Here is a 14,527-nt window from a genome sequence, read left to right as displayed (position 1 = left end):
GCAGAGGGCAGGAATGACCCCACCCTTGGCCCAACACCCCACACCACCTGTTCAGAGATGTCAGCACAATTACCCCCAGAGCCACCACCCACCCCATTTGTCCCCTCCATGCAAGTGTGGGTGCTATTCTCAGCCCCAGGCTCCAGGACTTGGGCCATCAACAGAGGGGTGGAATGTGCCCCTCCAGTGCACCGCCTCCCACAGACCTCTCATCATCTGCTTCCTTAGCTCAGTGGGGGAACAGCCTGGGTGGAAGAGCAACAAAGCACGGACCCAGCCCACAGCTCAGCAGAGTACAAACCCAGGGACAGGCGAAGTGAGGGTGAAGCATCCACCTGCATTGGGACCAAGAAACTTCAGCCCTGGGCACCCATAAGCTCCACAGGGAGACCCTGCTTCCTTAATGATGCCAGCCCATACTGGCCTTTCATATCACCTCTTCCAGGCAGCCTTCCCTGACTCCACCCCAGCAACAGGGACTCACTTGCCACTCCAGATGCCCTTAGCCCTTTGCATACGTCTGTTTCTATCAGAGAAGTTCGACCTAAATATGCAAGCAGGTCATTCATTTATTTCACCAATTAGAATCCTCCATGTCCACATCTGTGAAATTTTAACTATTAAACAGTACTTAAAGGCGAGAAGATATGTGGTATTTTTTCCAAACACATTATTGCTACTATTTTGGTTATTGTTGTTATTTTTGTTATTCAAAGGACCAATGCCCACAATCACCATTAAATAGCTCCCACCCAGTCCGGCCCACTAAAGTGCAGACAACCCACACATGGCCCAGCAGTCAGGGTGAGGGGGTTCTCATGCCGGCCCCTGTGCTCACACCCAGGCCCTTATCTGCCCAAGAGCTGTACTCGAGACTTCCCTGCCTCAGGCCTGGCCTGCGCACAAGTCCCCAGTACCTGTGAGGGCACCACAGGGACCCCCAACTTCACAGATGGGGAATCAGTGGTTAAGGACTGGCTGGTTCGGTGCTCCCCAGCAGACAAGGACTAGTTCCACTGCATTTAACTAGTGGAGGCAGGGGGAGATTCGGGAAGGGACTGGAGGGGAAGGGGTGTTTGACCACCTGGTAATCTGTAATCCGGTCAAGAGTGAAGGCTGGGGTGGGGGAAGAAAGTGGGACCACCAACAGACTGGGGACGTCACATGGCTGCCCCTGCCCCTGCCCCTGGGATATGGAATGAATATTCAGGGGCCAGGACAGGGTTTTTCAGGTTTCCTTCTACTAATCCTGCATCCTGTTTTTCTGCACTTCTGGGGGGAGGTCAGAGAAATGGGGTGGCCAAGGGGCAGGCTGAAGGGGAAGGCCTGACAGACACCGGAGGTCTGGTGCACAGGAGCAGAGGCCTGGAGGCGTCACTGGTGCCGGGGACAGCTCAGGGGGATGCTGTGGGGCCCACCAGAGGCCTGGGCACATCATCACTTTTCAGGACTCAGAGTCCTACCTTTATAATCAAAGGAGGGAAGTGAGGACCAGGTGAGCATGAAAGGCCTGAAAGGCATCTCGGCTTCCCAGGGCTCATGCAGACCATCAGCCCTGGAGCCCCTGTCTCACCAACTAAGGAGGGACCCCAGGGATCTTGCCCACATCCCTCCACTCAACACATCCAGGCTCCCACCAAGGCTCCAGAAGGGCTGAAACAGTGAGGACAGGGAGGGGTGGCAGAGACACCCCCCCCCGCCCAAAAAAATCATAGCAAACTCCAAAACACCCTCTAAGCCTGCTGGCGAGGGGTTCATGCCCACCTGCCCCTTCCTCCCCTGGGGCCCTCCTTACCAGGAGAAACACAATTCAACACAAAGGGGAAGTTGAACAGCCAGACAGTTACCAATTTTTTTTTTTAAAAAATTTTTTTTAAATCATGGGAATGTGCCAAAGGAGGCACACAGGAAAGATCAGAGTAGGGCAAGGCCTGGGGATGGACACCCGATCCCAGATTCTGAAGGTCAGCCCCCGGACATCACCCCGGGCTACAGCTCTGGACACTTCTGGGTCATCTAAAAGCTGGACGGGATTCTGTTGCCTACAAGGAGAGGAAATCAGAGCGGGAGAGCTGAAAGAGTGGGAAGAAAAGGGGAGTCCATGTTGTCACCCGGTGCCCCACCCCCGTTCCCACAAGGCCCTCTCCAGGCAATGCCTCCTTCCATCCTCCTCGAAGGCCTCAGGCCCACCATCTAGAGTCCAAGCTGGGCCTGGACTCCTGCACCACTGATGGGCCAAGGTTGGCCTAGACTTGGCCAGGAGGGCCCAACAGGACACACACAGGACCCCACGCCCACCTGAAGCACCTCAGCCATCCCCACCCCAGAGTAGAGCTGGGTCTGTGAGCTGGCACCCCAACTTTCTGTCCTTGGTGTGAAATGGAGACACCATTCTCCCATTTAATCCTCACAAATAGAAAAACTGAAGCTCAGAGGGAATAAGTAACTTGCCCAAGGTCAAGGGCTTGAGACGAGCAGAGCTAGGATTTGAACCTGGGCCTTCCACCATTGCTTCTGCGCTGGAGCCCCACACTCCCACTCACTTAGCTTTAAGTGTCTACTCTGTGAAGGGGCCAGGGGCACAGACTCACCGTGGGACCAGCCTCCGCCCTCAAAGACTCTGGGTCTAGCAGGGAGGATGGTTACCCCATTCTATGGAGGAGCAAACCAAAGCAGGAAGGGTTAAACAGCTGGCTCAAGTACCAGATAAACGAGAAGGAGAGCAGGAACTAGAATCCCGGGCCTCAGGGTATGTTGAGAGCATTTGACTGCCTGGAGGCTTCTCTCTCTACTGCATTGCTCAGGAGTGGCACCCGCACTGGCTGCAGAATGTGGTGGCGGCCTCCCTAGCTCTCTTGGGGTGCACGATGGGCAGGGTGACCTGTGAGTGCGGTGGCACAGAGCAAGGATGCAAGCACCGGGTTCTGTCCTGCTGCTGACCGTGGGTTTCCCATGATGCTGACTCAGCTCTCCCTCCAGGTAGTTTCTGCAGTGCCCTGGGCCAGCAGTGCCAGGTTCAGTCATGAGGGTGCGGCCCCCACCGGTCCACCAGATCCAGGGCAGGGCCTCCCCCAATGTCCTTAGGAAGGGCCCAGGGCCCCCTTTGTCGTGGCCTCCTCCCACAGTCCACTCAACCAAGAGGGCTAGATGGTCAACTTGGGAAAGGTGGTGACATTCCAGCTCAGCCAAGTCCACTACCAGAACAGACTGCTAGGCTGTCCTTGTGGGGTGGGGAGGGGATGCAAATAAATCACCGCCTGGCTTAGTTTATATTTCAGAAAAACAACAGTATTTGGGTCCTGTCCCAGGTTCAGCAAATGCATCCAATTAATTGTGGATTTTGTTTCTCATTTTAGATTAGGACTCAGCTCACACAGCCAACCATTAGCTCATCCTTAAGTGTCCCCTCCCCCAGGACCCTCCAACTCTTTTTTCATGGGAGCTGGGGGCTATAGTGCCTGTGCTCATCTCCTTCTCTACTTTCTGGTTCCCCAAGGAGTGCAGATCAGGCCAGCTCTGTCCAAATCTGATCCTCGAGGGTCCCTTGATTCCTGGGGGCAGTCAGGTTCCCACCCCCCTCGTGCAGTTGGTTGGTGGATGCCAGGCTATGAGGAGACCCCCAGCTCAGTGAAGGGCCAGTTCTACAGCTTCAGCTTCTCCTCGGCTGTGCCAGCCTCCCGGGGCAACCAAGGGTCAGCTTCCCCGCAACACACACACACACACACACACACACACACACACACACAGAGGCATGCACGTTTGCACTTCAGCAGTCTCTCCCTAGGGGAGCCTGGCTGGCCAGGCTGGGGACTCTTGACCTCAGGGTCATGAGTCCGAGCCCCAGGAGCCCCACACTGGGTGTGGAGATTACTTAAAAAAAAAAAAAATAGTCTCTCCTCAGTCCTGGATTCAGGGATGGGGGTGGCAGCACCTGGGAAAGGTCAACCTAGAGCCAAGTCTGATGGCTGGAAGGGAGGAAATTCCAGGGTTTCCCTGAGCCTCAGTGCTCTCGTCTGCCAAATGGAACCATAATCCAGTCCTGCCTACCTCACAGGTCAGCGAGACAATGAATCAAATGAAAAAAGGTAGTTGTGAGAGTTCTTCATAAATTACACAATACCGCAGAGATAAGAAGACTGTGCTCCCCCCCGAACCCTCTAGAGCCAGCTGGACCCAGCAGGGACACAGCTCTGCCACGAGCAGAGTTCACCTTATCTCACTGAGAAGAGGATCTCGTGCTTCTCGAGTTCCCAGATGGGCACGCTAAGGTTTGGAGGCCGAGCCAGTGTTCAAGCCAAGTCTCTCAAGCCTGTGCTCTTCTGCTGCACATGAGGCTCCCCGAATGAATGAATGATGGGCAACCCCTCACCTCTGACCCCTGCTCCATGCCCCTCATCTGGTCCTTGAAAGCACAGCCCACTTGGAACCATGTGTCCTTCCCCGACCTCACTCAATTGGGCTCTGGCTCAGGGGGCTCTGACTTCCCTCCTGGAGGAGATGATACCACCCCCCTCCCAATTTAGCTTTTTCAGCCAGTACAGGAATAAAGAGGGATAAAATGTACACCACAGTTCAATTTTAAGAATCCTGTCATAAGCAAAACAAACAGCTCAAAACACAAAAGCCAGAATGGCCCATACCTGTGGATTCTCAGGGGCTTCCCCAAGATGCTCCCTGGGAAAAAACCCACGTGTCAGTGCCCACCAGGGACCAGGCACTGTTCACGTCACTTCCTCCTGGGCCCTCTCCACAAGCCCGTGGGGGCAGGTACTCTTGTTCCCATGTACGGAGGAGGAAATGGGGACATAGTTTGCCCCAGACCGCAGAGTAGGCAAGCGGTCACTGGGGCCACACTCCATCCTCTCTGTTAGGGTCTGTCTTCCTCCCACACACACCTCTTAACACCGGTTCAATTTATCCTCTGCCCTTGCCCAGCTGCCAGTGTTCTGTGGCCCCAGGTTAGCACCTGCAACCACCCACCACCTATATCTGGCCCCGAGATAGTTATCATGTCCTGGCAGAGTGGTTGGCATCCCAGAGCAAAGAAATAGGGGCACCATGGTGGATGGGGGTAGGGAGCGGGGGTCCCCTTGAAGGGCCTCTCCTGGCCCAGGTCTCCTGTGCCAGGTCCGTCCCTGGTGCCCAATGGCGGGCCCAGGCTCACCGAGGGCTCAGGCATGTTGGCGATGGTCCTGGGGAGAGGCTGAGCTGACCAAAGGGTCCAAAGAAAGTAGCAGCAGCTGTTGGAAAAGGGGCCAGTCTGACAAAGGCTCTACCGTCACCCGATCCCCCTTCCGGCCCCATGGCCTCTGATGGCTCCTTCAGCCACAGGCCTGAGTGGAAACCCCAACGCGCCTCACCAGCCAGCGCTGCCCTCTGAGCCTCCATCTGCACATTACCGACATTACTGTTCCTCATGTCCACTGCTCTCCCAGCAGTCTGCCCTTACAGCCAGAGGCCCCCACCCGCTGGCATGACCCCTCCTCCCCTGAGGACCCACCTCTCCTGAGGGCCCTCCCCTGCTCTGACCCAGGAGCTTGGGGACTCCCCCATGGCCATCTGACCAGTGGCCTGGCCACGAAGGGCAGAGCACACAGGGGTGCCTGGAAGAGGGGTGAACTGATGCACTGACAGCCCCTCCCAGCTATTAGGCTCTCCAAGCCTGGCGGTGTCATCCCCTCCCAAGTGTCACCTTGGGGCCCCAAAACAAAGAAGCAGGTACACATGTGAGGTGGGAAGTATAGGATGTTGTGCCTTGCTAGCAAGCCTGGGGAACAGACATCACCCAGCCAGCCCTTGTGATCCTGGCCCTGACAGGGTAGACTCCAGGATGGCAGCCCAACCCCAGACCCCCTCGTGCCTTCCTGGATGCTAACCTGGTCAAGCCTGAGGTCATTTCCTCAGGGAAATGGGGACTCAGAGGACTCAGGACTCACCCCCTCACCCCAGGTCTCCTCCTTCTCCTCAGAAAGCCAGGGGCTCCCTCAGCCCAGGACAGTGAGACACCGGGCTCTTGGCTAAGCCCAGACTGGAAGACAGACAAACAGACAAATAGTTCAGGCAACACGTGAGGAAGAAAGGTGAGTAAGAAAGGTGAGCGGGCTGAGGCACATAGGGGTCTAGGGTCCCCTCCAGTCCTCCAGGTCCCAGTCCTTTCAGTCTCGGGCCTCACCGTGACCACCCTCACTCACACACATCCCAGCCACCCTGGACAGGCTGCCAGAAACATGCCTGCCCACCCCACAACCCACCTCCTCTGCCTTTCAAACTCAGCTCAGGTGCCTCCTCCGAGGAGACTTCCTTGATTGCCCAGGCTGGATGAGAAGCTCTTCAGGCACCGGCACCCTTGCCTCAATTTCTGCCCAGTGCCATGATGGGCACTGGGAGCTCCTTGAGGGCAGGGGCAGGTTCTCTCTCAGTACCCTCAGCACCTCACCATCCCGGCCCACAGTGAGCTAGCCACAAACAAGGGAATGACAGCCAGAATAAATAAGGTCATCACAACCTGAGGGAACTAACTCAATGTAAGTTGAGGCATCTAAAACAAGACGCCAGCAGGGACGTCCCTGCGAAGGTGCCCTGGGAGCTCTAGGACAGGTCGGCCTGCCAGGGCCTAGAAGGCCTCTCAGCCCCGCACCGGCCGGTAGGAGTCCCTCCCTGCAGGCCTGTGGTGTCTGTCTCTGGCAGACGCCCACTCACTCCCCAGCTGTTACGGCCCCACACTGCAGAGACGGACATGTCTGCAGCTCACCGCCCTCTGCGGAGGCTGGCCCATGGCCCCAGGCTTGGGCACAGCATAGGAGGCACAAATGCCCACCCCCAGGGCACCATGGCTCTCTGTGCCCTGACGCGACTGTCTGCAGCCAGGCTCCGACTCCCACTGGTGGCCCACACTGGGGCCCCAATCCCACCCCATCTGCTGGGCAGTGGGGTTGAAAGTGAGGTCTAGGAAGCAGAGGGAAGAAGCCCTGCAGAGAGTACAGTGGAAATGGGTCTGAGGGCGGCAGCTCACTGGCCCTAACAGTGAAGTCATGGGTCCAGCAAACCACACAGCCCCCCAGGTCAGCGATCCCTGGCATTTCTGTCACCTAAAAGCTGTTTCAGGTTGGAAGAAGACTCTGGCAGACGGCTCAGGCCAAGCCCTCTCTGGCATCTGGCCTAAAGCCAGGCCGGGCTCCCCAGCAGGGCCCCAGCCCACTCCTGAGAACCTCAGTTTCTGGGCCCAAGCGCTGCAGCCCCTGGCTCAAGTAAGCTCCACCACAGTCCTGGGCCATTTTACTGTGGGAGATGGTACTCTGCAGTGATGCCTGAGTCCCTCAGAATGGCCTGTGGCCAGGGGAAAGTGCCCCCTCCATCCGACTCCAAGCACTGAGCTCTAACTGTGGCTTCCTCTGCTCCCTGAAAGCCTGAAATCCTACAGCCCCAGCTACCCTACCTTACCCACCCTGCACCCTGAAAACCCAGGGGATCTCCCGGGCCTCTGCCAGCCCTGCCTGAAGAATCCATGTATCCCTGTGAGCACATACTGTGCACTGCACTGGGAGAAGCCATGCCACTGCAGGAGGCAGGACCCACCCTCAGGGAGCAGATCTTCTAGGGGGCTGGCCCCAGGCTACCGTAGGCCAGACTCAAGCCTGGACCCAGGAAAGCTGCCTTCCCACTGCACACAGCCAGTCCACAGGGGTGGGCAGCAAGCTCCCCTGAGGCAGTGGGTCCCAGACTTTTAGATTCCACTCCAGGAAAAGACTTCCGTGTGCGTGCGTGCGTTCGTGCGTGCGTGTCTGTATGTGTGGTCAGTTGCATGACTATTTCCTCCCCAAGAACATTAAAAAATAACTAGTATTAACATCATTTTAAAAAAGAAACACTGTTGCAACAACATAAACAAAAGTAGACAGACTCTCAGAATAAAGAGGGTTTCTTTATACTGAATGAACTTGCAGCTTTTATATTTGGGAAAATACATACAACTCATATACACACCACATTGCCTCCTTTGTCCACATTTTCTCGCAGAAACTCTTGCGTTAGATTGTATCAAGAAACCTCAGGCTGTCCTCTCACCCCAGAGCCCACCACACATCCCAGAAGGGTAAAGGTCACACTCAGGTGAGAATCCAGTGGGGGACAAGGGCCCTCAAATCTCCTTTAATGGGGGAGGAAGAAGGTTTTGGGAACCCAAATCTGTCAAATGATCCCCCTAATAGACAAGGCCTTCTTGCTCAGGAGGGGTCAGGAAGGGTCCTCTCTAGAGAATCTCATCTCATTTGCATGGCTCCACCAGAGGGTGGTAAGACAAACAGTTGACCGGGAGAGCCCCTGGGCAAGTCACACCACTGCTCAGCCTCAGTTTCTTCAACTGCTCAGTGGGAATCATCATGACCTCACCTGGTTGCGGTGGGGATGATAGGTTTTACCGAGTACCTGGCACTCAGCAGATACACAATAAAGCACAGCCGTTATGATTGAGTTAATATTTGACAAAGTCTTCCCGTGGAGCAAGAAGGGCCTGCCTTTCCCTTTCCGACTGCCCAGCCCTGACCCCTGTCAGCCCTCAACACGGAGCCTGCTTTGCTGCCCAGTCCACAAGTGGGTGGCCTCTTTGGAAGGTGGCAGCCTCTTTGGAGAGGCCCCAGGAGCCCCAGGGGCCAGCCAGTTCCCATGAGAGGGCCCCTTCCACAGCACAAGAGCAGCTCCTCTGGGGAAGGACGAGCCCTGCCCTTCGCTTGTGTCCAGTTAATCTGCACAGCACGCTGTGTGGCACATGCTACCTCTATCAGGTGAGGAAATAGGCTCAGAGAGGTGAACGAGACTTGCCCAAAGGCAGTAATGCCTGGGGAGCCATGCAAACTCAGCTTTCTAAAGTCTTACAAGTGCCTGCCCCCAAGTCTGGGCCATCTTCAGTGCCTCCCTCTTCCTCTTTCAGGGCCCAGCCTGCCCCCCACCCTGTCCTCCCATCCTACATCCAGAGACCCGGCCCAGCCTCCAAAGCTGCCCAGGCCTGTCCTCTGTCAGTGCCCTGCTGAGTGGTTTTAGCATTGGCATCCTTTCCTTTGTACCTTTAATCCCAAAAGGAGACTTGCCAAAGAGGCTTTAGAAAAACACAACATACCCGGGTGACATCCCACAGAAAGCCTTCCTCCCCCAGGTGCCCTCTTACCTGCATACCAGAACCTTCCACTCAGCCTCTCTCCAGCCAATCCCACAAACTGTGTGAGCACCCACGTTCACATCCACACCTGAGTCCTCAGCAGGGGTACTAGGGACGCTCAGGAAAGGTGGAGCCCATTAATCAGATTCCACTGAGGAAAGTGAAAGGCCCCCTCCTGCTTCACTACCTGCCAGCACCGGTTGTTTCCTTCTCTACCATCTCCCCCCACTAGAATGTCAGCTCCCAGAGGGCAGGGTTTGGTTTTGTGCAGCCCTGTACTCCCTGTCCCTAGAGGAGTGCCCACTGTTCATTTCATGAGTAGAAGAATGAATAAGCAAACCCGCATCACTTTACTGATGGCCAAAGTAAAGCAGCCCGGAGAGAGGGGAGAAACTTACCCAGAGCCACTGAGTTTCTGTGTAAGGTGAGTTAAGATTCACTCCAGAACCATCTGATTCCCTCCCCTGCTGTAGGCTGGCTGTCTACACACACACACACACACACACACACACACACACACACACACACTACCAGCACCACCACCACCCCAGCACTGGGGCATCATAATCCCTGACCAGCTAAGGGCTCAGCAGGGATTAGCTATCTATAGAGGCCTGAAATGGACACTCACAGGGAGAGGGTTGGGAGGCAGGCCTAGGCAGGGACAGTGGGCTCCTAGGTGTCTTCATGTACTGCCCTGCCCCACAGAGCTGGCACTGAGCACTTGCCATGTGCTGGGCCCTGTCCAAGGCTTTATTCTCCCAAATGAATATGTGCAGAGGAACCATTATTGCCCCATTTTATACACGAAGGTCCTGCAAATTGCCCAAGGTCCTAGACAGACAGGGAAACTGAGAAAGAGGCCTACTGCTGAGGGTAGGACCCAGGGATTCTAGAACCTGATCGAAACAGAACCACGCAAGGCCTGGCCTTGAGTTAAAGCAGGAGAGAAGGACAGAAGCATCTCTTCACGTTGTCCAAGTCACACAGTCATAAGGGATAAGCTGGATAAGGGATAAGATTGCCTAGTCCAGGGGCAGGGACCGGCTGCCAAAACAAGAGCGCCCCTGACAGGGTCATCTGTGAAGAAGGGAGGAGAAGAGTTCAAACCTTGGCTTCTCTGAGAACCCAAGAGATACACAGATTTCCCTTCAAGACTTGATCAAATCTGTCCCAAATCTACCACCCAGCCACCCCTTACCACTCCCAACACACCGTGCCCCTTTTCTTCAAGTGAACTAGTGGCCTCCTGTGCTCACTCTCACCCCGCACCTTGACCCACATGGACCCTCCTGGAACACCTTCTCCATGCCCCATGCAGCCCAGGAAGCACACCCTTCTCCACACACCCCTGGACAAAACAGGCTTTGCCTCACTCTGAGTCCAGCAGACTCTCCTGAGTGGGGACTCAGCTCCCCCTGGGGCCTAGCCCAGCGAGGACACACTGGAGCTTGGGGAAGTCTGGAGGCCATGTTTCCAACCTCTCCATGCCCACATTCCCTAGCCAAATGTCCTCCGAGTCCCCACAGACACCCTACCAGAGATGATGGCTGGCTCAGAAGACTTCCTTCCAGCAGGCAAGGTGAACCACCTACACCAATAATTCAGGCTCAGGGAGAAGCTGCTCTAAGGGTAGAAAGGTGCAGGAGCCATGTGCCAGCTCAGCGGAAAGAGACACAGAGCAGGCAGATAGAGAGAGGCTGAGGAAAAGGTGACATTGGGTGGGGTGTGGGCACAGACGTGAGAGAGGGGCAGGAAGAGTCCTCAGATACCCAGGAACAGAGAGAGGGACATCAAGATGAGGACAGAGAAAAGCAGAATAGCGGGGGAGAGGAGCAACTTCTGGCTGGGGCCTGAGGAAGCGGGAAGGCGAGAGGCGCCGGTTGCCTCACAGGCCCTCCCGCAGACCCGGCTGGGCCCCCCTCCCAGGGCTCCTGCTCTTCTGTGTGGCGTGGCTCCTCTTAAGGCTGTCGTGAGGACAAGGATTGGTTGTACAGGCCAGGCTCCAGCTGAGGCCCTACAGCTACTTTGTTAGGAGACCTTGACCACCAGACAAGCATGGTGCCACCATGGCCATGTGTCAGGGTCCTATAAATAACTGCCATTGCACCTTCCCTCTGGTGAGTACCTACTCCAGCTTGCCAGCCCTGGGCCCTGCCCCCTCCCAACTGGGCCTCCCCACTCCCAGCAGGCTCAGGGCCTGCCACAGGGGACAGAAAGAGTACACACCCCCACGCCCCCCCAGAGCCTTCTTCCTTGTGCTCGTCATCAGCCCAGCTCTGGCCTCTCTCCATGAGGACTCCTAAGCAGTGGGCCTCAGAGGCAGGGGCCAGAGGGACAGATTCCACCCCCACCCCAGCTGTCCCTTCTCCCCCACCTGCCCCTCCCCCAAGGGGCCCAGCCGGCCAACCTCTAATCCTCTGTCATCTGACCCAGGCTCCACCCTATGTGGGCTCTGCCCAGCCACCCTACTGAGGCCCAAAAATGGACAAAGTCATTCACAGAGGGTCCAACAAGCCAAATGCAATAAGAAGATGACCTCATGACGCCCCCAAGCATGAGCTCCAGGCACATATTCTGCACCGCAGCATTCTGGGGGCAGCCAGGGGCTAGGAGGAGGGCAGTGCAGTGCCATGCTCAGGCCTTGGTGACCCTTCCAATCCACTCTTATGCCTCCTCATGGCCAGAGGCCGCGGGACCTTGCAACAACAGTAAGCGCCACAGCAGTCAGAGCCATGCACACCCCGCTCCCCACTGCACCCTGGGCCTGGCCCAGGACGAGGCACGCAGCACATGCCCAAGGCAGAATTTGCTGAACAAGGGAAAGCAGAGGAGCACACAGCCCAAATCAGCCCACCCACAGGCCTGCATCAGGGCTCCCAAGCCAAGCCCCCAAATGCCCTTGTTTGTCCATAAACAGTCACTCTGCACCTGCTGGGGCCAGGTAAATGCCTGGGTACACACACAGACCTGCCCTCCCCTCATGGGGAGCACCCATACCAGTGATACAGGGGTCAGGGGAAGATGAGACAGGTAATGCCAAGCCAAGACCCATGGAGAGATGCACTAAGCTGGGGGCACAGGAGAGCTGGCTCCACAGGCACCAGAGGGCAAGCTTCCCTGACCACACTGTCACCCTCTGAGTCCTGGTGGATATTTGGGCTAAGAGGGGATGTAGGGAAACTGGGAAAGAAGAAAAGGAGAGATGAGGCCCTTCTACCTATGGGGATAGTATCCTGGCCCTGCACCAAAGCTTGTCCCTGGTCAGGAAATGCCCTCCTATGGCAACATGACTGGGACTGCCCCCATTACTCATTGATTTGGCTGAGGCGAGGCAGGGGCAGGGGTGCCTGTGAGACCACTGGCAATGTGAATTAGACAGGGTCCTGAACACCACCAGAAGATGCCGGGGAGGCAGCCTTGACCCATGTGGCAACAGACTCTGAACCACAAGACGGCAAAGGGGAGAGGCTGGTGTGGGTTGAAGCATCGGGCTTCCCCAGAAGGGGGTACTGCAGCAGGGCCAACAAGGGAGGGGACTGAAGGAAGGCTGCTCTCTGACTTCCCATGAGGGAGGGTCTCCTAACCATTGCCAGTGCCGGAGGGGAAGAGAGCAGCAGTACCACTAGACAACGCCAGCCCCCTTCAGCCCAGGCTTGGGAAGGGCCAGCCCTTGGCCAAGGCCAGCATCCATGGCCGACCAGCTGTCAGCCAACTGCCCATGCCATAGAACAGGAGCTGAAGAGGGAGGGGTAGCAACTCATTGGGGTCAGTGATGACATACTGCCACTTACAAGAAGGGGACACAGCTCATGCCTACTGCCCCTGAAATTAGTGAGGGATGCTGCGGCAGAGACAAGGCAACTGGGGCAAAGGGGACATTGAAAGAGCAAAGGGGAGCCAGAGAAGAGTAGGACATCAGTGGAGTGGGGGCAGGGAACTTGTTTCAGCTAACCTTCTGCTTCCCATTCATCTCCTCAGCCCCTGTGGAGCAGGAAGTCGGCTTAGCCCGGAGCTGCCGGCTCCAGGCACCTAGATGGATTACCCAGTCCTGGCCGGGAGGGGGTTGGGGGGAGGAAGCAAGGGCAGCAGCATCTGCCCCTCTCCACCACCGCCAACGCTTTCAGAAGTCTTCCCAGCCCCCAGTCAGCTATCTGCGGTGTTCTAATCCCTCCTCCCGCCAGGGGCAGGAGGGGGGTGGGGGCGGTGGGAAGGGTGTACAGCTGCTGGGGCAGGCCAGATCTGGAGCTTGGCTAAGGGCCCTAAACTCCACGCACACCCACCCATCTCCTTAGCCTGGGACTACAAGGATGAGCAGCCGGACTTTTGGGGAGGCGCTGAGGAAGCTCTAGCCCCTGCCCCCCCAATCACGTGGCTACATCCTTAGGGAGCCCGCAGGTCTCAGCTGCAAAATTCATTGTTTATAAACAGCCACAGACTGGGGGGAGGAGGCCGGCCTGTCTCTGGGTTCCCACTCTTGGCTGAGCGTCGGGTGGGAGAGACTGCAGACTCCGCTGGGGGGCACTGGGGGACCACCCTGGCTGGAGCACAGATTCTGCAATCCTAGATTTCAGAGTCCGAGTCGGCAGGGGAAGTGGCGTCAGCAGCTGGCGTGATCCAATTCAATGAACCAGAGGTGGCTTGGGATAGAAAGCTGAACGGGTGCGGACCCCTGACCCCCAGTACTGCATTTCCTGCACTGTCAGGGTGCCACGGGAAGCCCTGGCTCCATCCCCTCCGCCTGCTGCCAGTTGCTCTGGGCACTGAGGGGTCGGGTTTCCTGCGGCGCCCTCCACGCCCCCCGTGTGGCCCCAGCTCTTTCGGGCCAGCTCCCCACCCAGGTGGTGGGCTCCCAAAGCCGGAGCCACCACACACTCCCCAGTCGCCGGAAACGCGAAGCCGGGGCTCAGATGAGGGCACCTCCCCGAGGGGCGCGCAGTGCTGTGCTCCCCGGGGGCCGGGCCGGAGCGTCCAGGCCTCCGGCACCTCTCAGGAAAGGAAACCCGATCCCTCCTTCGGCCGGCGGGGACAGAAGGTGGAGAGGCGGGTGGGGGGGAGGGAACGGCGGACGCAGGAAGCGCCCAGAGGCCTGGAGCTAGCGCGCTGGCACCCGAGGGCTGAGGGGCAGCCTCGGGATTCCCGGAGCAGAGCGGCCCTGGGACACAAGGGGCAGGCTCCTTCCCCCCCACTGCCGGCCCCGCCCGCGTGGCCCGCGTGGGGCTGGGGGACTAGGGGCTCCACCTCGCCTCCCAGCCTCCCGGCCCTCGGCCTCCAGGGCGGGATTTACTGGACCTCGCGCCCGGAGAAGAGCGTGGGCCGCCTCTTCTCTGTAGGCAGGCGGAGAAGATACAAAGCTGGGGGTGGGGGGAGCGGGGA

The 14,527-nt window shown here is 57.4% G+C and overlaps 1 protein-coding gene across 26 annotated transcripts in view; it reads right to left on the bottom strand.

Moving 5' to 3' along the window:
- BIN1 (bridging integrator 1) overlaps positions 1-14,527 on the bottom strand; it is a 55,800-nt gene that overhangs the window by 40,216 nt on the left and 1,057 nt on the right. The gene's annotated exons all lie outside the window — the stretch shown is intronic.

The sequence above is a fragment of the Ailuropoda melanoleuca genome, chromosome 2 (assembly GCF_002007445.2).
Source record: "Ailuropoda melanoleuca isolate Jingjing chromosome 2, ASM200744v2, whole genome shotgun sequence".
NCBI lineage: Eukaryota > Metazoa > Chordata > Mammalia > Carnivora > Ursidae > Ailuropoda > Ailuropoda melanoleuca.
This window is presented reverse-complemented; position numbering and strand designations above follow the sequence as displayed.